The sequence below is a fragment of the Acartia tonsa genome, chromosome 9 (assembly GCF_053477335.1).
Source record: "Acartia tonsa isolate MP-2025a chromosome 9, ASM5347733v1, whole genome shotgun sequence".
Lineage (NCBI taxonomy): Eukaryota > Metazoa > Arthropoda > Copepoda > Calanoida > Acartiidae > Acartia > Acartia tonsa.
Window position 1 is genome coordinate 37,785,258 of NC_137268.1, and position 23,540 is coordinate 37,808,797.

Consider the following 23,540-nt stretch of genomic DNA (forward strand, 5'->3'; position numbering starts at 1 on the left):
TGTGTAGCAGAAATAATTAATGTATATATTAAATAAGATAGAAAAAGCAATATTTTCGTTTTGAGGTACTAGTGGCCGATCACTTAGCTTATAGGGCGTTTGTATTCAAAGGTGAGGTAATTGGGACTAAAAAAAATAGCTTAAAGCCATCACTTGACCTATGTGATCTTGCTTAAAAAAGAGAGTACAATAAGTTCAGTTGTTATTAAGATCTTAAGCTTCAGACAAAAAAAAACATTATTTCTTTATATTATAGGATATTTATACTTATTTGCTTTATTTCATTATATTGCTTCCTAGGAATGTTAAACATAATGTTGTAAGCAATGCATCTCTACAATTCTTAACTCAGATGTATGTCCATATCTAGCATCCTGATGTATAATAAAATGTTGTATATACTTCTAAATAATATCAAATTGCGTTGTCACTGTATTTGTTCCATTTGTTGTGGATCTTGTTATCCTTGTTTAAACAAAATTGAAAGTCTGCAGCCCATTATATTTATTATTATTGTTCCTTATATGGTTTTAGGCTACTTTATTTTAGCAAATAAGTCGATGTAAGGTTTTAGGCTATTTTTCTGCCCTTCCATATCTCGTCGAATATATAGCTCTTCCATATACCTTCGAAATAAGAGCCACTAAATGCAAGGGAGAGGGAGATTTGAAATCTGCATAAAATTTTAAGGATTTTTTATAAAATTCTTTTTTTGTATAATTCTTTATCTAAAAGCGGAAATACAATTTAAGTTCATAAATTTTGACCAATAGGATAGGTGGGTTGGAAACTACCTGCGCTCTAATTGGTTTAATGATGTGCGACACTTAAGCTTCTCCAATCAGAGCGCAGGAAATTTTCAATCCACCAATCACAGATGTCAAAATTACTTAACTTAAATTGTATTTCCGCTTTTAGATAAAGAATTATACAAAAAACGAATTTTATAAAAAAAAATCCTTAAAATTTGATGCAGATTTCTAATCTCCCCCTAACATTAAAATTCTTTCCAACTTATATATCTTAGTAAATATCCTGTGACAAAAGAGTGGCTGGTTGTCCAGAGGAATGTCCAGATGTTGCATCCTTAGCTCTAACCTATGACGTAATCTTTACAAACAATCTTATAAAAGGTTAAGTTTGTTTCTACAGGATGCCAACAAAAGTTTTTCACCGCACTGTATTATAAACAGCTTTCCGCGGATATCTAAATGAAAAATTCTAAGGTTAAAACCAGTTTTGTTAACAAAAATGGTATGAATTATATGTTTTTTTATATTTGTGGAAAATTGTCTGTAATATGATGCTATACATGATTTTTAGTATGGCTGAGAACCGGATCTAATACAGTGGATATTTATCGGTTTCGAGGACTGTAATAGTTATTTCTCGTATCGTATTATAAACGGCTTTCCGCGGATATAGAATGTACAATTATAAGATTAAAACTAGTTTTTTTAGCCCCGTGGTGCCGAAGGCATCGGCTAAAAAACTAGTTTTAATCTTATGATTGTACATTTCTATATTCGTAGAAAGCTGGATATAATACGATGCTAGACATAGTTTTTTCGTATTGATGAGAACCGGTTCCTATCCACCGGATTCGAATGAATACGAGAAAATATTTTAAGAGAATATCTTTGGCGTAGAACCGGGAATTCAGCGGTTTTAAAGCCATACTGGAAAATTTTTGTCAGGCACTTATTTCTCCTTCTCTTACCTCATACAGATATGTACGGTTTTTACTATAAAACTTTCAACGAATGGCATTCCGTTTCAATAAAGCCATTCAGATAAAGCAGTAAAATTTTCGTGTTTGTCTGTTAAAATCTCCCTATAACGACATTGCCAATTGAGTTCTCAATTTGAGATATGCTGCATGAAAAGGAATTCTTCCTTTAAAAGTATATATGTCCCTAGAGCAGTGTTCCTTACAAATGTAATTAATATAAATTAATTCTAGGAATATTATTTCTCGTATTTATTCGAAACCGGTGGATTAGAACCAGTTCACATCCATACGAGAAAAAAAATATCTAGCATCGCATTATATCCAGTTTTTTACGAATATAGAAATGTACAATCATAAGATTAAAACCAGTTTTCTTAGCCCGTGCCTTCGGCATATCGATGCGAGAAATAACTATTATAGTAATAAATGATCTAAAATGATAGAACCATAGAAAGTTTACTTGAAGTCACTCTGTAGGTAACCTAAGCTGTGTGTGATATTCAACACTAAGCTAAGGGTGCATACTTTGATAGGGGCTAGTATTCTTGGAAACAATTAATATGGACTTGGCATATAAAGTATTTAAAAAAAGAATATAGGGGGCATGAGCTATATATAACTCTGCCCATAGTGCGGAGATCCCTACAAAAGAACAGAAAGCAATTTGCTCGTAGACGAAAAGGGCCACCAATACTTGTAGTCACTCTGTAGGTAACCTAAGCTGTGTGTGATATTCAACACTAAGCTAAGGGTGCATCCTTGGATAGGGGCTAGTATTCTAAAAAACAATTAACATGGACTGTCATGGAGGGAGGGGACATTGGACTGTTTATTAGATTAGTTTTATAATAACGTTTTCTTATTCATTAGCTTAACAACTTTGAATACTTTTATTGAAATTTTAGTGGTTAGATCATTAAGTTTAGAATCCAAACATTTCAACCTCTAATTGTAATCTACAGAATGAGTATTTTTTGTACTAGCATTGGGGATGTACATCAATTTATCGGCCATCGTCTTATCCCTTTAGATCCCTGACACAATATATTACTTTAAATAAATACTAGCGACTTCGCCCCTAGCCTATAGGGGCTTTGCCCCAAGAGGTAATTTTTAAAAAAGTTAAGTACCTCTGGTGCTGCAACCAAAACATTTAAATTAACAGACAGACATCAAGCTACTTTATATTATTAATTATATCTTTTAAAAGAACTAAACAGTGTAGTTTATTCCCATGTAATTGTCAAAGATTTTTGTTGCTGAACTGCTTATGGCCATGTTTATCCTTTTTCCAGTATATTTGTCACTGCTTCAGCGTGCATTTATGTGGATTTAAGTTTCCATAATAAATCGTCATGGAAAGGCATTTCTTTCATTCTATACATGCAGTACATTTATATGTATCATCCTTATTATAAAGTACAAGGATGTTTGTTTGTCTGTGTGTCTTTTTGTTCCAAAGGATCTCGCTAACCGCTAAACCGATAGGGTTATCTTTAACAGGGTAGCACCACCCTCCCATGAGAAATCGCCCCAAGAAAAAAAATGACCCCTCCTCCCAAAAAAATTTATATTTTTTAACTAAAATCAAAAATGGTGGGGGGACCCCCCCGGGCCCCCCCTCAAAAAAATTCTCCCTCACCCAAAAATACTTTTTTTTTACTTTTTCTTTTAAAATCTAAAATGATAAATTGGGTTATCAAATTCGACTCTTTTTCGCCCTAAGTGTCGCTAGTGAGGTATAAGAAAATGGAGGATAGATTAGTACACCCCCAAATCAAGACGTAACAAAAGTACCCAAAGTTTTTCAGCCAACAAATTAGAGATCATGTATACAATTTACAGTCCAATATCCTTCTCTTTGGATGGTGCAAACTTTTCTGCAAATAATTTTAAAATAATCTTGGAAAGCTCTTAAGTTCTGCTTAAACAAATTTTAAATGTGTGTCAGTTTTTGTGTTTGTTTAGAAGATATAAAATTAATGAAAGACAGAGAAAAGTTGTATTTAACAAATATGATTTTTTACCAAGAATTAAAAATTAGTGACTGCCCCTAGCATTTACGGGCTCTGTATTCTTAGGTAAATTGAACTAGAGGGTAGATATTTCGACTTCAATTATCCTAGGAAATATATAGAGCTTCCCAAATAGAAAAACTAAATAGGAATTTCTTCTCTTTAAATAATAGGATATACAAAACACATGCTGACGTATAAATGCTTTTTCTTAAGTCAGAGTACCGTAATAAGAATACACACTTTTTTTGAGTTGATTTATGAGAATAGTTATTTCTCGCATCGTATTATAAACAGCTTTCTGGGGATATCAAATGTTAAATTATGAGATATAAACCAGTTTTTTAGCTCCGCGATGCCGAAAGCACGGGCTAAAAAAACTGGTTTTAATCTTATTATTGTATATTCTTATATTCGTAGACAACTGGATAAAATACGATGCTAAACATAGTTTTTTCGTATGGATGGAAACCGGTTCTAATCCACCGGATATTAATCGGCTTAGAATGCGTACGAGAAAATATATTTTGACTAACAAAAAAGATATTCCTAAATGAATGCATTTTAAAATGGAATGTAGTTAAGTCTGTCTATGAAACTCACAAATATTGGGGAGCAGAATATCGCATAATTAAATACAAATTTATTTCTCGTATTCATTCGAATCCGGTGGATAGGAACCGGTTCTCATCCATACGAAAAAACTATGTCAAGCATCGTATTACATCCAGCTTTCTACGAATATAAAAATGTACGATCATAAGATTAAAACCATAATTGTACATTCTATATCCGCGGAAAGCCGTTTATAATACGATGCGAGAAATAATTATTAAAATATAAAATTCCAGGGGCCAACAAAACTGGTATGGCCTAGAACTGGTTCTAATTCAGCGGATATTAATCGGTTTCGAAGCAATGAATATATTTTTAACATATTAACAGCCAAATATTTTCGATTTTGGACGGTCCGCGTGTATTTTGTTTTAAATCTTATTCTTATTAATTAAGAGAACTATTGACAAAAGATAAAGAGAAAAATGTCGAAATTATTTTAGAATCAATACCCTATGAAAATATTCCTGTAGAAAGTGGAACATAACACAAAACAGGGTCAGCTAAATCTTAGTTTCCGATTTTGTACGTATCACCCTCATTCTATCTCAATATTTATTCCTAGGTAAAAAGCTTCACACTTCCAAAAAAAAATTAAAATTTTGAATGTATAATGTATACATCACTTTGTAAATGTAAAAAGCCTTTCCCTTTGACCGAAGTAGCTCAAAAGAGCTTTTGCATTAGTTGGGTCGTACAACTTCGGAAATTAGGAAACAAATGGGTAATTTATTTTCAGTTGATCCAAAACAGAGGTGTAAAAAAGTGTGTCCGCTCACTAATAGTAAAAACAATATAAGAAATGCTGGGGAGAAAAAAATGTTTCGCAGTTAGGAAATACAGATACATACAAAAGTCATATCCGTTACGAAGTTTTACAAAGTGTGCATAAAAAAATCAGCAATTTGAAGTCATAAAAATCAGCCATGAAGTCTCATGGCTGATTTTTTGAGACACTTTGTAAAGCTTCTTCATTCCACCCTCTTTACCCAATCCCCTCTTCTATTACTTGATAAACAAAATGACCAATAAACGAGTTCCATGATAGCAAGCTAAAAAGCTGAAAATAATTTTGGAAACTCTTTATAAACATATTTAGGCGTTAGTTTTTTAAATTAATTTAAACAAAGTGGAGATTTAAAAATAGTAAAATTTGGAAACTGTTTATAGTGCCTAGAAACAAATGACATCATACAATACAAATGACCAATGATAGGCCAATACACAGACTAAAATGGCAGGCCAGTATGTATTTTAATTTACCAATGGTAGGCCAGAATGAAATCTTTTTTAGAGGCACTATAAAAAGCTTCTAACACATGTGATCCGGGACTTAACTAAACTTTCTGTTGTGCAATGAAATCTATTGCAACAGAAATTTGTTTAAATTCCCTAACTGTCCTATACTCCTAAATAGTGAAAGTTCGTTTGAAATGTTTAAAAACTCCGGCACAAAAATTTTCCAATAACAAGAATTGTTCCTACATCTATCTGTCAGAAGGAAATACTAAAAATATTTTGTAAAACAAGGATGACAACATCCATAAAATCGAAGCTCTGAAACGATAGGACAAACGGACATTAACACTTTAGTGTAAGAACTGAATAATCAGAATGCAAATGAATAAGTGTCGAAGCAAGATTGTAAATAAATTCGTTTAAAAACTGATTAATACAGTATAATGTTTATGGACATACTTACATTTTAAGGACTTGATTAAAGAGTTGCTTCGCTTATAATATTGTACTTTGTTGTCCCAGGAATTTATATACCAAAAATCAGATCAAGAAGATAATTAGATCAGATAAAAATTTGTTGTTAAAAAAATACAAAAAATCAACATGTTTAAAATGAACGTACAGACATTCTGATAGTGATTATAGAGTTGCTACGCTTTCTATATCGTACCTAACTACTACAGGAATCACTATGCAAAGTTTTAAATCAATAGGACAATTCTAAAATGCCTAAAATAACGAAAAGAGCTATCTGTTTTAAACAAGGATAAGTTTGTCAATAAGTACTGTAGCAATAACAAACTAATTAAATTATTGCAGGAATAAATGAAAAATAATAATATCATTTTGAATAAAAATGTGTCAAAATTTAAAAAGCAAATGTATTATTTAGAAAAAGATTCACAATATGCCCTGAATATAAGGGTTTTGCCGGATACTTTTTTGGCCGGATATCCGGTATCTAGCTTTATAACCAAATATCAGGTATCCGGATAGTTTAAATATCCAGTATCCGGCCAGATATTGAAAATAGCCGGATACCCTGCCAAGCCGGATATTTGGCCCAACCCTACTGAATATAGAAATGCCTGAATATAGAATGTATTAAGTATCTATCTATCTATATTACTCAAATTGTCCATTTTTCATTTTTACTTGTTGAACTAATTATGATCTGTTTTCCATTTATCCATTTTAACTAAAGGAAATTTTTATTTTCTTTCTTCTAATTGTTCTTTCTAATTATTCTAAATAATTATTAGGCAAAATATCTGTTTTAAAACATTTTAAAGTATATATAACTAGTGCCTCTAGACGCCTCTAGTGGCACTTTAAATGTTTGTTTTTTATTTCAAATATGTAATTATTTTTTTGTTGCGTTCAAGTCTCTAGGTAAAATGTTTTTCAAATTCTCTTTGGAGGATGGTGGTACCCTCCCCTATGAGAAGCTACCCTGTTAAGGAGAACCCGATAGGTTCAGCGGTTAGCGAGATCCTTCGGTAAAAAGAGACAGACAGACATTTTTCTAATTTGTAATATAGATATTCAACTAGTGCCTCTAGAGTCAGTTGAGGGTAGGGGAGCGACCCTCCACTATACATTTTAGTGAGAAAAAAAACTTTTGGACTTTTTCAAGTGGATAAGTGGAGTTACCCTCCCCCAAAGTAGTTATAAACCTTCTCAAGACCTTTAAAAGCTTCACTGTAAAGGAGAACCATATCGATCTAGTGGTAAGATTTACAAACAAACAGATATCCTGTTACTTTCCTAAAGGGAATAATAATTATCTTAAAAGGCAGTGTTGCCTGAAATTACTACAACTGTTTATTTAATGAGCTAATATTTCTAATTAACATTTTTTCAGTAGCGAAGCTCCTCTATAATTTGAAATGTCTGTATGTCTGAAACGGTTTACGGGAAACGTGATATATTCGACTCCTAATCAAGATAGACAGCTGAAATTTTTAGTGAAGATTCCTTTGACATGTGCCCATTTAATCTATACTTTGTTTAGTTCATCTGTCTGTTACTTGGGGTGCTAGTTCGATTCCTAGATTTTCAAGTTTTTGTGAATTCCTATTCAAGATGGAATTCTGAAACTTTCAGAGATTAATTTATTTTGTATTCAAAAATTTTCACTGAGTTTTATAAAGATTTGTTTATTAATTGGGGTGCTAGATCGATTCCTAAACTTTTAGGTTTTCGTGATTTTCTCTATTTTATGTAAATTGTGAACTTATTTAATCCCTAAAAATATCAACCGCAAAGTAAAGAAAATCATTAAAACTAAAAAATATAGGAATCGATCTAGCACCCCAATTAATTGACAAATCTTAATGAAACGTATTGCAAATATGAAGGATGTTAACAGGATGTTTAACCCCTGAAAATTTCAGCCTTCTATCTTTTTATAGTAGCCGAGAAAATCACGTTTCCCCCTTTCTGTCTCTAACAGACGGACGGACAGACGAACGGACGGAAGGACGGACATTTCGATTTATAAGTAGCTTCGCTACTAATAATAGGGAGATATGATTATTGATTAAAGTTAAAGTATATATGTCGATTGATAAAAGATTTTTAAATAAGAAATGAGAGTAATTCAGATATCATTTAAAGTAGAAACAGTAAACCGAAGTAAATTAAATCCTAAAGTGTTTCTTATCTTGAAGTTAAAATATTTTTCTTTTTTCTTTTCTAAATATCTAGCTCATTACAAAGATAACGTACATTTTCTCTTTAATATTCCAGTAAGGCTTCGAAACCGATTAATATCCGCTTGATTAGAACCGGTTCTCAGCAATACTTAAAAATCATGTATAGCATCGTATTACAGAAAATTTCTCTGCGAAAATTAAAGTGAAAAATCATGAAATTAATAACATTTTTGTTATCCCGGGCCTTTGGCCACGCGGCCTAACAAAACTGGTTTTAATCTTACAGAGTTTTTACTTTAATATACACGAAAAACTGTCTATAATTCGATGCAATAAATAACTATTCTAATATTAAATTATGTATACAATAGATTTAGTAAAATATGCAGAAATAAATTTTAATTAACCTACTTTGTTTGGAAAAATACATAACTTAAAAAGAGGGTTGGGCCGGATATCCGGCAATTTTTAATATCCGGCCGGGTACTGAATATTTAAACTATCAGGATACCGGATATCCGGCTGATTTTTAATGCCAGGTATCCGGTTATCTGGCCGGATATCCGGTATCCAGCCCAACCCCACATAAAAGTTCTTTGATGCATAATTTTCTATGGAAACATATGCCTTTCTGCAATTATAGCCAGTTCGTCATACAGTTCTGTTTTTATAATGTATATTTATCATATCCATATATAAAAGATGATATATGTGAGCTTGTCTGTCTATCTGTTTGTACTGAAGGATCTCGCTAACTGCTTAATTATCCTTTAAGATGTAGCTTTTTTGGGGGGAGAGTACCACCACTCAACCAAGAAAAATCGCCCCTAGAAAAAATGCCACTCTCCAACACATTTTTTATTTTGTTTACTTTTTCTTTCTGGGGTGGGTTCAACTTCCTCCCCCACTTCTAGTTCCCCTAGAGGCCTCTAGGTGCGTAGCCGCCAGTTCTTTTATACAGTAAGAGGAATAGAAATGAAAAATCAATTAATTTACAAGATGCGAATCAAATAGTAAAAACTGTAAATTAATATGTTGAGTTTCACAAATGCTTGTTGCAAAATCTTTTGTATTGGAAATTAAGACATTGCAATTTTACAACTATACTCTAAAAAATCTTCACTATAAAGATTAAAGCTGAACCGATTGTGCTCTACTTTTCAGAGAATTTACTTATTGTTCCTAGGATGAAAAAAGTTAATTTCTTTGGGCGAGAGGAATACTCCCCTCCCCCCTCTTTTATTAAAAAATATAAGGTGACAGCGCAAAATGGCACCAAAAAATGACGTCATACGATAAAATAACCAATGAGAGGCGAGTATATATTTTACCATTGGTCAATTACAATGTATACTGGCCTCTCATTGGACAATTTTATTGTTCTGTCTCCGCAATCAATAATAATGTTTAAGCCAGAAATAAAATTCAGAAGAATTAAAAATATTTTTTTTATAGTGAAAATGCAAGATTTTGATATTTCTAGGGCGCAACTAATTACTTCAGGCCTAATAAAAGCTATGTTGACACTTAATTCGGATCTACTGCAGTTGACGGTAAAATGTTCCTGGTAACGAATATCTCAAAAAAAAACAATGAATTTCAAAGTCTGCCAACTGCCAAACGGCTAAACGTACTTATCATGCCTGCACGCCATTCTAAGCGGCATAAGAAGGCCTGCAAATAATCTTATATAGAAAACTCGTAAAATAAGTCGATTTCGCGCTTTTATGTGCACTATGCGAAAACGGTGCATTATTAATTAACGACTATTCCAGATTATTTGTAGGCCTTCTTGAAAATTGAAATTTTGTGCGAGCATAATCTTTACGTTCCACCGTTTGGCCGTTAGAAGCTTTTAAAATTTTTGGAGATATTCGTTACAAGAATAGTTATTTCTCGCATCGTATTATAAACGGCTTTCTGCGGATATAGAAAGTACAATTATGAGATTAAAACTAGTTTTTTTAGCCCCGAGGTGCCGGGGAGGGGTGCCTTGGCCCATAAACAGGTGCAACTCATTACCATGCACAGTTAGGACTTCTCAGACAAAGGTCGTGCAATCAAAGGGTTGGTTGTCTGATGAATGTTACTTAACCCAATATTTTTGGGTGTCAGAGTATTGCATCCCATTACAAGTGGATGATGCTCTGTATTCTGTAAATGATCACTAAAAAATCAAAGGAGAATCCCGCCCTTACGAGGTAAGGTAATATTTAACACTTTCTTTGGGTCTATCTGTATGTCAGTCAGGCTACAAAATACATATAAATAGGTCCGTACGTCCATTTTAAACATGTTGTTTATTAACTTTTAACAACAAATTTTTATGTGATAGAATTATCCGATTGGTCTGATTTTTGGAATATGATTTCTGGGACAGCAAGGTACTTTGTTGTAAGCGAAGCAAATTTATAATCAAGTCCTAAAAATGCAAGTATGTCCATAACCATTATCCTGTATCAAGCAGTTTTTCAACAACTTTACTTACAATTTTGCTTCAACTCTTGAACATTTATATTCTGATTATTCAGTTCTGACACTATACAAGAGTTAATGTCCGTTTGTCCTACCGTTTCAGTGCTTCGCTTTTATGAATGTTGTCATCCTTGTTTAAAAATTATATATATGAATGTAATAAATAAAGTACAAGTTATGTGAGAGTTACTTTTTAGTAAACTCTTTATGTCAGAAAAGTAATGAAGCAAATGACAGAAACTTATTAAGGATGATGGCTTACACTAGTCCTACGGCGGACACCTATGAATGAAACTGTTATGTAGTTGTATAGAAAACAAGTACAGCCACATCCATAAAAGACAGAGCTTGTCCAAGAGCGTGGAAATATATATTTCTATTGTGCTTACTCTCGAGCACTAAACAGGGGGTTGTTGCAGTAAATAGAAAATTGAAAAGGGACTGGATTTTTCTTTATTTCCTGTTTCTACCAATTTTGATGGCCCCTAGTGGCCATCAAATTAGAATTAATCTTATAAATTTTCATGTTACTATTAACCACGTAATGTCGTCTATGATACGACACGATATAAATTTAAATAACTATTATTAATTTAAAAGCATAATCTTTATGTAAATAAATATATATTGATCTAAAAGTTTATTTTTATGATTTTTTATTTTAACATTATTTTTTTGTATTTAGTCTACTGGAACATGTTCCGGCGAGGCTGCAGCCCTAACTATGGTAAGTCTGGTAGATATTGAGAAGTTACTATACAAGTATTGTTTCAGAAAGTCTAAATGTTTTTAATCCTTAGCCTTAAGTAAAAAAAAGACGTACATTGTACATCATTTCATTAATATTTCGATTTGCCCAGAGACTATTATTCGGTCAAACAGTTTAGGAGATCTTAGTTAACATTTATACAGATAAACATCTTGTTTTTACAATAGACTATATAAGTTTGAAGGAATTTTAATTAATATAATAGATTTGAAATCTGCATAAAATTTTAAGGGTTTTTTATTAAATTCGTTTTTTATTTAATTCTTTATTTAACGGCGCAAATACGATTTAAGTTAATTTATTTTGACCAATAGGAAAGCTAGATTGAAACCTACCCGCGCTCTAATTGGTTGAATGATGTACGACACTTAAGCTTCTCCAATCAGAGCGCAGATAGTTTTCAATCCACCAATCACAGATGTCAAAATTAATTAACTTAAATCGTATTTGCGCCTTTAAATAAAGAATTATATAAAAAACGAATTTTATAAAAAAAAAAACCTTAAAATTTTATGCAGATTTCAAATCTATTATATTAATTAAAATTCCTTCAAACTTATATAGTCTATTTTACAATAAAACCTGCTTAAGACCACAAGTTGATAAGAATTGGAAACTAAATTGGTCCATCTCTTTTAAATATACTACAGAATACAATCACAGACAAAATACCGTAAGCATAAAGGCAGTGCAGTCCAAGGGATGGAGGGTTAAAAAAGGGTGATTACCATTGTAAACCCCTAAAAAACCATTGTTCTAAATGTTCAAATCCAATTAGGTTAATTTTCACATTGCACATCCAAATTGTAATTGGTATCCCCCCCCCCCCAAAAAAAAAAGGAGGTAGTGTGATTACCCTACCTGTTGTTATTAAAACCCTCCCCCCCCTCAAAAAAAAAAAAACACGTCCTTGCAAGTATGATTACTTATTTATTAGAACGAAATTTTTATAGGATGGACAATAAGGAAAGTTAAACAAGAGACCTCTGTTGAAATAAAATTTGACTAAAAATTGATTTTATTTCAGAAAGTGGATGTAGTTACCCCATCAGTATTCCAACAAAGCATACTAGCAGCTCAACAATTTGGGGTAAGTTTAGAACAAGGATGACAACATTCATAACCTTTGGAATAAAAAAAAATGACGAAAAGATAAAGAGCGCTATAATAATTTGCAATAATTTGGTGGACAGTCATTTATAAATTAACATGAATGACAACATCCATAAAAGTGAAGCTCTAACATCAGTTGGAAGAACAACAATAACTCTTGTAGAGTTTAGAACTTAATAAGTTGAATATTTATTTGTAAGTTGTAATTAAACAAAATGAAAAATATTTTAGGATATAATTATAAAGATGCTGCGCATATAATACTGGACCTTGTTGTCCTAGGAATCATCATTCCTAATAATAGAAAAGCTTCGCTTTTAAATTTGACTTGATATAAAATGTCTAATTAGAAGTAATTATATTTTAAGATGATGACATTTTTAATAATTATGTCCTGTAAACATTTTGCCTAAAAATACAGCATGACCCTCAAAAAAGTATTTTTAAGCATCTGCAGCCCTTATTTCTCAATGAATTATTAAAAAATGCATATGTCCTTGTTCTCTATAGTATTCCACGTAAGTAGATATAAAAACATTTTTTTTACCTCCATTAACACCGGAGATTTTTAGAGCTAAAGTTTTGAAAAAGTGACTGAGAAAAAGAATTTTTTTTTGTTTCTCTTATTTTTTGGATGGTTATATTATTTTTTTCTGGCAACTGAATAATGAGACACAAAGAAAAACAAGTTAACTAATTATTTCTTTTTTATTCCACCAAAAAATATGAATTTTTAATGGCAAAAAATACTACTGAATGAATTGATTATTTGCAAATTTTAGGTTATTTATTAACCCTTATTTATAGAAAAGGATTAATTATGACAGTTGCTCCGCCTACTTTTCTGACATCTCAATTATTTAATAGGGGGTAAACTAAGCTTTTTAGACTAAAAAATCATTATGTTTATTTTTATTTTCTTTATAACTTTTTTGTTATTAAAGTTAGGATTGTGAAACAAAAACAATTTTCCTGCTATATTCATAGAGATTTATTTGGTTTTTTAATCTTAAACAATTTTGCCTAATAAGTAAGTTTTTCAAAATATCATTAAACTAAAAAGACTCAAAAAATATGTGTAAAAAAATGCTTTTTACTCAAAAACTAAATTTTTTATTTCATTTTTGTATAAAGTTTCTGCTAGTAACAAAAATAAAAGGATTTCTAGCTTAATTTTGCTAAAAAAGTCGTTTCATGTTAAAAGTTACTTTTTCCTCAGTCACTTTTTCAAAACTTTAGCACTAAAAATCTCCGGTGTTAATGGAGGTAAAAAAAATATTTTTATATCTACTTACGTGGAATACTATAGAGAACAAGGACATATGCATTTTTTAATAATTCATTGAGAAATAAGGGCTGCAGATGCTTAAAAATACTTTTTTGAGGGTCATGCTGTAGTTCTAAATTCAACATGTTATTTAATAATTCTTATTATATAATTTTTCCTTTCATAAATTTTTCTAAGAACAAGGATGACAACATCCATAAAAGCGAAGCTCTGACTTGGATTTACAAACTAACATTAACACTTGTAGATTGTCAGAACTGAATTAGCAGAATATTAATGCATAATTACAAACAAAATTGTAAATTTGTTGCAAAACTGCATAAATAGATAATACTGATTAAGAAAACACTTAAATTTTTAGGACTTGTTTAAAGAAATGCTTTGCTTGTAACATTGTACCTTGTTGTCATAGGAATCAGTATTCAAAAAATCAGTTGAATCGGATAATTTCAACAAACAAATCAACATGTTTTAAATGGACGTACGAACTTTTTAGTAACGATTATAGAGTTGCCACGCTTTCTAAATCGTACCTAACTGTTATAGGAATCATCAAGCAAAGTTCCAAATCGATAGGACAATTCTAACCTGTTAAAATTAACGAAAAGAGCTAACCGTTACGGACGTACGGAGCGATCCTAATTATAGAAAAGCTTCGCCTTTAAAAATATATATATTTGTTTAAATATTATTTCTTGAGATAATTCAAAATTCAATTCAACTTTATTTGTTTTAAAATAGATATTGGTTTATTTGGCGGTTTTTCTCAAATTGCCTAGTTCAGAACAGAACCCCCTCTCCCCCATCATATTTAGAAAAAAATACAAAAAGAGGAATGTATAATTTTCGTATGTTGGTCTATTACTTTAGCTTTAGGTCAGGTTAGGTTAGGTTATACTGGGTTTCTCCGTAGCCCCAAAGCAGTGGTTAGGTATATTTTTTAGTGATTTTATAAAAATGGGGAGAGTGTTTTTATTGCTCTGAAACCACTTTGCGGGAAAGCACCATTTATTTTATATAACCAAGACTAAGGACAATTATTCACATATTGCTAGCGAAAAATATGTTATTTTTAACAATGATAAGATAATAGTACTCTCACCAAATGTACCTAGAGTACAAAGAACCCTCCTACCCCCTCCCCTAACTAATAATTTTTCAAATTTTTCTAATCCATGCAGGGGGCCATAACCATACGGGGCCTATACAAGCGACACCTATCCTATAACTCCACCCCCCCCCCTGTTCAAGGACGTCCAAGATTTTTATTTGAGTGGGGGGAAGGTAAAAAATTGAAAAATAAAAGTTTTGAGGGTCGTAATATTTATATCATATAGCAAGGACGTCCAAGCAGACATGCCCTTATAAAAGAATAATTGCACTTTTGGGGAAAAAAAGAAATTCTATCAACAAAATATTCTCTTATTTTGTAAATACTTCAAATATCACAATTTTATTTCTGTTAGGAAAAATACAAAAAGAATTGACGCATTTGATTTTGAAAGAAACTAGGATAAATTTGTCCATAAGGTATCTAGCTGCTTCAGTCTGTCAAAGAGAAGTTGACTGTAGTACAGTAAAAGCAATTTATAGAAACACAGCATTATAAAACTGTATATAGAATACGTGGATATATTGACAGATGAAAATTTGTCGTTAATTTAGGCTGCTAATAAGAACTTCATTTATTGGTCAGTACTTTCATCCAGAAGGAGGAGAGGATGGGGTGAATGGGGGTATCGTTATATTAGCCAATTACGAGTATTACTTTATTAGAGTACATGAAAATCTGATGCAGAATATATCGATTTTCATAAATAGAAACTGTGAATTTAACTTATAGACTGACATAACTACGGCGTTGGACATGCCAAAATTGTGGAGTGGATACAAAACCGCGACAAACAAAACCGCGACAGGGACAAAACCGCGACAGTGACAAAACCGCGACAATAACAAAACCGCGACAATAACAGAAATATAACTATGTAGGATTTTTTGTAGAAATACATGGCCGCAGCGCTCGGCCCCCTGGCCTGCCTAGCCGCGGGCGCTCGGCCCCCTTTCCCATAACCTAACCAAACCTAAATATTGTAAAAAAAATATGAAATATGAAAAAAATCTACCAACCACTTTTTGTAAAATCCACGAAATTGTAAATTATAAATAAGTTAATGTACATTAAACATTCAAACATATAGGTTAGGTTAGGTTAGGTCATAGACAAGGGGGCCGAGCGCCCGCGGCTAGGCATGCCAGGGGGCCGAGCTCTATGGCCATGACCTTCTAGCATTAAGATTTTTATTATTATAGATTTTTTTGTAATGTCGCGGTTTTGTCACTGTCGCGGTTTTGTTATGTCGCGGTTTTGTTCCTGTCGCGGTTTTGTATCCACTCCATAATTGTAAAATAGTTGCGTTCTTAAAAAGTTGTTTGATATCTTGTTTTATGCTCTTGGCGTAAAAAGAAGTTAAAGCGTAAAAATGGTTCTTATCTTCTATGTAAATTTCCTGTTATACTTTGGTGTTATAATTATGTCAATAAAAATCTACACTTAAGAAGACATTATTAGAATATTTGTATTTTGTTACATGTCAAAATTAACTTAATTAAAAGGTCGTTGATGTCGAAATAAACACTCGTAAGCAAACAGAATGATTTAAAATTCAGAAGGGTTATATAATATAGGTCGAAAAAAGAGGCAAAAATAGATCATCTAAATTAGTTTATCTTGTCTTTATTCTTATTTTATTCTTTAATACCCGTTTTTTATTGTTGAAAAAAATGCCTTCAATGTAAGTTAGTTTTGATTTTATTTGAACTGGTCAGAAAATTTCTCATAAGGTCTCAAAGTTTGGGGGGAAAATTATTATTTTTAATCACGTGGTCGCACCCCTGGCAAATGTTTGAACACTCCACTGTTGGTTATAGTACATTTTTTATAACTCATGACTTTATTATTATTTGTTTTTTATTATAGGTGATAGTAGGAGTAGCGCTGCTAGTTGGTTCATTCTTCTTTCTCATGATAGCCGTTGAGGTAAATTTTGGACAAGATTCGCACCAGCTCTATAACTCTCTGTACAGGGACGTTTAAGCCTTTGATTTTGAGAGGAGTAATCCAATGTATTTTTATTTTATTTTGGAGGGGTAGATGAGGGGTTTCAAAGATTGTGGGGGGGGGGGGGTGTAAACACCTATTGGACGTTTATGTCTCTGTTTATGTCACAACCCTATATTCTAAAGTAATGGGATGTATGTCTCTTCGCTGAGATCTTGTAGACCAGTCGTTATGAATTTTCTATGATTGATCAGTATTAGTATTAAGAATCAAAATCAATATCCTAACCTATAAAATAAAATAGTAAGATTTTATTGATTTTTTTCTAAGAACTAGCTAACTGATTCAATTCTCCATTTTTGCGAAGCTTCATATTATTGGTCCAATGGTGATATTAGGCTATTATTAGTCCTTTTTCATGAAAAGGACCCTAGATTCTAGGGGCAGAACCACCGGTGAAAATTGTAAAAAGTCTAATTTCAATTAATAATATCTCCTGAGTACATATATTTCTCTAGTATTAAGGTTAAGAAATCCACTTCTTTTCCATAGACGTCGACATCGGACTGAAAAAGTCATTTTTATAGAAGATTTGCTGCAGTGGCGTGCAAAGCACTTATTAGTGGGGGGAGGGGGCATTTTAAACATTTTGCAAAATTTTGATGACAAATTAATCATTATTCTGTCATCTTGATCATGTGGGAAATTTTACTTTTCGCGGGAGTGAGGAGCTTTAGGGAAGCTAGTAAAAGTGGCTGATCAGATTATGACGTAAAAGAAATTAACCAATAAGAGGCCAGTATACACTGTAATTGACCAAGGGTAAACTATATAGTGGCCACTCATTGGTTAATTTTTTTTGACGTCATAATCTGAGTCAGCCACTTTTACTAGCTTCGGCTTTGGGGGCAAAATTGAGCATTTTTGTTCGTCAAGAATGCGGGGCAATTAGAAGCATTTTTCAACTTTCATGGGGTGGGGGCAAGGGGGGCGTTGGTGGATCAATTTCACCGAATGCCCCCTCTGTTTCGCACGCTACTGCTTGGCTGATAGAAAGACCAGGATTACAACATCCATAAAAGCGAAGCACTAAAACGGTATGACAAACGGATATTAATACTTATATAGTGTCAAAACTGAATAATCAGAAAATAAATGTATAAGAGGCGAAGCAAAATTGTAAGTAACTTTGTTAAGAAACTGCTTGATAACGGATAATGGTTTTAGGACTTGATTATAGAGTTGCTTCGCTTTAACTATTGTACTTTGATGTCCCAGGAACCAATATACCAAATATCAGAACAATCGGATAATTAGATCACATAAAAATTTGTTGTTAAAAAAGTAGAAAAATCAACATGTTTAAAATGGACGTACGGACATTCTAGTAACGATTATAGGGTTGCTACGCTTTCTAAATCCTACCTAACTACTACAGGTATCATCATGCAAAGTTTGAAATTGATAGGACAATTCTAAAGTGTCTATATTAAAGAAAAAATGACCGACCCTAATTATAGAAAAGCTTCGTTTTTATAAAGATGAAAGATTGTGCTAATAAAGAATCAGCAGCAACGTACTGCAATCTTTACATGAGGAAAAAATTATAATTACAAACAAGGAAATATATCAAATATTTTCTTACACAAGATATTTCATTAGAGTGGTAATGGACAGTAAGATATATAAGTTGGAAAGAATTTTAATGTTAGAGGTAGATTTGAAATCTGCATCAAATTTTAAGGATTTTTTATAAGATTCGTTTTTTTTGTATAATTCTTTATCTAAAAGCGGAAATACAATTTCAGTTAATTAATTTTGACATCTGTGATTAATTAATTGAAATTTATCTGCGCTCTGGTTGGAGAAGCTTAAGTGTCGTACATAATTCAACCAATTAGAGCGCAGGTAGTCTTTAATCCATCTATCACGGATGTCAAAATTAATTAATTTAAATTGTATTTGCTCTTTTAAATAAAATATTATACAAAAAAACGAATTTTATAAAAATAATCCTTAAAATTTGATGCAGATTTCAAGTCTACCTCTAATATTAAAATTCTTTATAAAACTTAAAAACTTATATATCTTAATGGGCAGTTTATTTAAGGCTAAAGGTTTCCCTCCTAAGGGTCTCTAGAGCCAAGAAGAGAAAAAATTTTAAATATTGTTTTTTGATGGGTCACAGGTCTCCTTAACAAAACCTTAGATTAAAAAAAATCTCCGAAGAAACGGACAACGGGGCCTTCAAATAGGGCACAGTGGTGGTCAGAATCCATTGGAGATTAAATCTTAGCTGCTCCTTCTTGCCAGATATTGCAGTTTGAAGTTTTGTGGTAAAAATGCCTAAAATTACAAGAATTTCAAGGATATATGCATAAGTGAACACCTTAATTCATCAAATAAAAAGGGTGAGTTAAACATTTGAGGAGTTTAGATATCTCTTCATATGTAAATTACACACTTCATCCTCATTTAGAACAATTTTTACTACTATCAGTGATGTTTTTAACTCCAATAAGAGTAACAAATAAGTTTAAAGAGGTTTTCCCTATTTACAACTTGATCCTAAAGGCTGTTACCCTAGAACCAGTAGGAAAAACTTCAGTTTAAGTTTACATATGACCCAAGTTACTTTTAGTAATTCTGCCCCCCCCCCCCCCCATACTCTCACAACCTGCAAACTTTAGGGTGGAGGGGGGGAGGGGAGCATAGTAAAACTATTATGTGTTTCACAAAAACTAATTGAAGTATAGTGGGAAAATTTTTATGTAAATTTTGTAGAAATTATGTTTACCACCTACTTCCCCCCTTGTCCTAACATAATTGGGGGGAGGGGGGTTTGTCAGAATATCATTCCAATGTGTTTTAAGAAACTATTAGAGATTTATACAAGCTTTTGGATTTCTATTGTTGTGGGACATAAAGCACTTTTACAAATATTGCTGACCTCTTCCCCTCCCCTCATAAATCAAAAGCATAACATTTTGTAAAGATAGAAAGGGGGGGGGGGATTTGCAGTTGAAAGGGCAATACTATGGTGTGTTACTAAGAAACCACTAGAATTATAGCAGCAAAGCAAACCTTTGAGATATGCTTTGGTAAGTTAAAAGTAACTTTTACAAACTTTGCTGAAACCTTCCTCCAACCTCCCTTTCCCTCCCTATTGCTTTACAATCTCCCCCCCCCCCTTCCTCCAATTAAGTAATAGAAGGGAGTACCCTTGTGATTTACTTTGAGATTACTTAAGATATTGAGGGCTTTTGGATTTAAACTTTAGTAGGTCCATAATTACTTCATACTTAAACAAATATTGCTGACCTTTCCCCAACCTGAACCAACCCAATCCAGAAAAATTATATTGCTGCTCAATTTCCTCTACCCCCATAAAAAAAATATTAAAATATTGATTGCCCTCCCCCTCCAGGTACCCTCCTTGCAACCTCACCACCTGTGTTTTACTCAGGAACCACTATATCAATAAGAAGCAAACTTTGGAATAAAGCTTTTAGATTTCCAAATTGCTTTATATGTATTACCTATTCAATGTTTGGGGAAGGAGCAATGGGTTGACAATATTTCTTTTATTAGTCCAATAGGTTGGAGGAGATTATGCAGCAAAATAAGCGTAATAGATTGGGAGGGTTGTAGTTGGAATAGATATTTATAAAAGTAAATATGGGCCTATATAAGTTAAAATATTAACCCTGAATATCTTCAGAGGTTTCTAAATAATATACAATACTATTTACCTATGCCACTAGCCACTATTACCAACAGATTGAGGGGGGGGGGGGGGATTCAGCAATATTGTAAAAGTAACAAGTATCCTAAAAAAGCTTAAATCCAAAGTTTATAAAATTCAGTGATTTCAAAGTAACACAAGAGTATTTGGTATTCTCTTCTTAGAATCTTTTTTTTTCAATTTTGATAATTTGAGTCCCCCCACCCCCCCCCTCCACAACAAACAACTAATTTAGGTTAGGTTATAGGCTAGGGAGCAAAGCGCTGCGGCCAGGCAGGCAAGGGGCAAAGCGCTGCTGCTAGGCAGGCTAGGGAGCTGAGCGCTGCAACGAGAGTTGTTCGTTGCTGGGGGGGGGGGGGGGGGGGTGTTTGTGTACTGAATTTACAAAATTGAAAAAAAATTTCTAAGAGGATATTACCGAGTATTTTCCATTGGGGAGGGGGTTAGGTGCAGCAATATTTGTAAGAGATTTTGATGCCTACTAAAGTTTAAGTACTAAAGCTTATATATTTCTTTAATGATCTAAAGAACTCAACTGCCTCTTCACCGCCTTCTAATTAGATTTCATTAGGAAGGGGGGGGGGGGTAGTAAACAATATTTCCAGAAACTTTGGGCCTCAGAATCTTACATATAATTTTTTCTTAAAGTACTTCAAGTAGTTTTAAGTAAAACATAATACTATTACTTTGCCCAACCCCTTCCCCCTAAAAGGGGGGGGGGTGTTGAGAGTATTTTAAAAATTTACTGAAGGTATATGTAATTTTGGATTGAAAATATCTCTACTGGTTACAGGGTAACAGCCTCTAGCTTAAAGTTGTTAACTGGACAATGTACCTTTTTCATTAAATAATTTCTTTCAAGTATTAAAATTTTCTAAATGGGGAGGGACTGTGTAGTTTACATATGCAGAGACATATAAACACCTCAAATGTTAAACTCACCCTTTTTATTTGATGAATTGAGGTGTTCATTTATGCATATATCCTTGAAATTCTTGTAATTTAAGGCATTTTTACCAAGAAACTTCAAATTGCAATATCTGGCAAGAAGGAGCAGCTAAGATTTAATCTCCAACGGATTCTGACCACCACTGTACCCTATTTGAAGGCCCCGTTGTCCATTTCTTTGGAGATTTTTTTTAATCAAAGGTTTTGTTAAGGAGACCTGTGGGGTGGGAACTTTGTTTTCTAAGGGTCGAGTTGCCCTGCTCCAAAATAGATTTAAACCTTCCCTGGAACTATAAGTTTAAATTTAAAAGATATCCATATTGGTTGAGCAGCGAGCGGTTAGCAAGATCCTACGCTACAGACATACATAAACAGACATCCTGTTATTTTTATATAACCTATATATGATTATGTGTCTGTTTTGTACAGCACATTTTCTGTACATATTTTTTCTCAAGTTTTACAAATTGTTTGAAAAGACTAAAATCACAAGATATACAAAAAAAAGTTTTTTAACAATCAAATTATAAATTGACTTATAAAGCAGTATTTTAGTGCCTTTTTTAATTCTAATTTTTAAACTGGTATACAGGCTTTATCAATTCCTATATTCAAATTGAAGTTAGAATCTTGAAGGATTAGTTGAAATGAATCTATGTTTCTTATAATTTTGACAATATTCGGGTATAGTCTCTTTCTTCGTTGCAACGCCTCTAAAGGGGCATTTCGTCGTATTTTCACAGTAGCTTTTGGAAGGTTATGTTAGGTTAGGTTAGGTTATGTTGGGTTAGGTTATTGCCATGCTAGGTTAGGCAATTGACCCCGCAGGGTTATAGCCCCTGCTTGGGCTAGAAATAGAGTAAAAGCAACCGTGAAAATACGACGAAACGCCCCTTAAGAGGCGTTGCCCCCAATCTTCTTGTCCATGACTATCATAATCCAAAAGTCCAAATGCCTCAGTTTCATTGTAAATGGTTAAACATTATCAGTGACTGACGATCTTTCATATAATATGGACGTGCAAAGCTAGTGTGTTATGAATGAAAATTATAATCATTTTAATTCATTGCTCTCATTAATCTCTTGTGTTTGAAATATTTTGTAACAGCAATTTATTTTGGTGTCATATTACAAGAACTTTGTCTATCTTTCTCTCCTCCTCTCTCTTACACCTTTTATTTTATCTCCCTCTCTCTCTCATACTTTATCTCCTTCTCTCACTTTATCTCCCTCTCTCTTTCTTTTTCTCTATTTGTCTGTCTGTTCTGTCTAGTATTTTAATTAAACAAGAATGACTGATTAAACTTTGTCGTAGATTTTTTTGATAAAGGGAATAGTAGCTTTCGCAAAATTCCGTAAAATTGTGAGCAAGCTTCCAGTCAAATGCGCGTATTAAGTCTAACTGTTCTTAATGTTGACCAAACGCATGGTACAATTAAACGCATATTTAAAAACAGTTTGACCTAATAAGCGCATTGATTGGAATCATACTCACAACTTTACTGAATTTTACGAAAGTTACTATTTCCTTTTATTTTCTACATGATTCTATATGTAATTCTATAAGGCTTTTCTATTTACAAAAGAAAATACACTAAAAGGACAAATATGGAACCCAGTAATAGTGTCTGACTGATTATGACGTAAGAAAAAAAATTAGCCAATGAGAGGTCATTATTGACCAATGGTAAAATTTATAGTGGCTTCTCATTGGCTAATTTTTTTTCTTACGTCATAATCAGTCAGACAATATTACTAGGTTCCAATTATGACCTATCCCCCCCTCCTTCCGCCCTTAAAATAATCTTATTAGGAGCGAAGCTACTCTATAATTCGAAATGTCCGTCCGAGACAGAAAGGGGGAAACGTGATTTTCTCGGCTC

General features: G+C 32.7%; 1 long non-coding RNA gene across 1 annotated transcript in view; it reads left to right on the plus strand.

Moving 5' to 3' along the window:
* Positions 1 to 23,540, plus strand: part of LOC145327529 (uncharacterized) — a 32,749-nt gene that overhangs the window by 3,209 nt on the left and 6,000 nt on the right. The window contains exons 2-4 of the long non-coding RNA XR_013882181.1: positions 11,419 to 11,460; positions 12,530 to 12,592; positions 16,884 to 16,943. This is a non-coding gene — a long non-coding RNA (uncharacterized LOC145327529). The remainder of the gene's footprint in view (positions 1 to 11,418; positions 11,461 to 12,529; positions 12,593 to 16,883; positions 16,944 to 23,540) is intronic.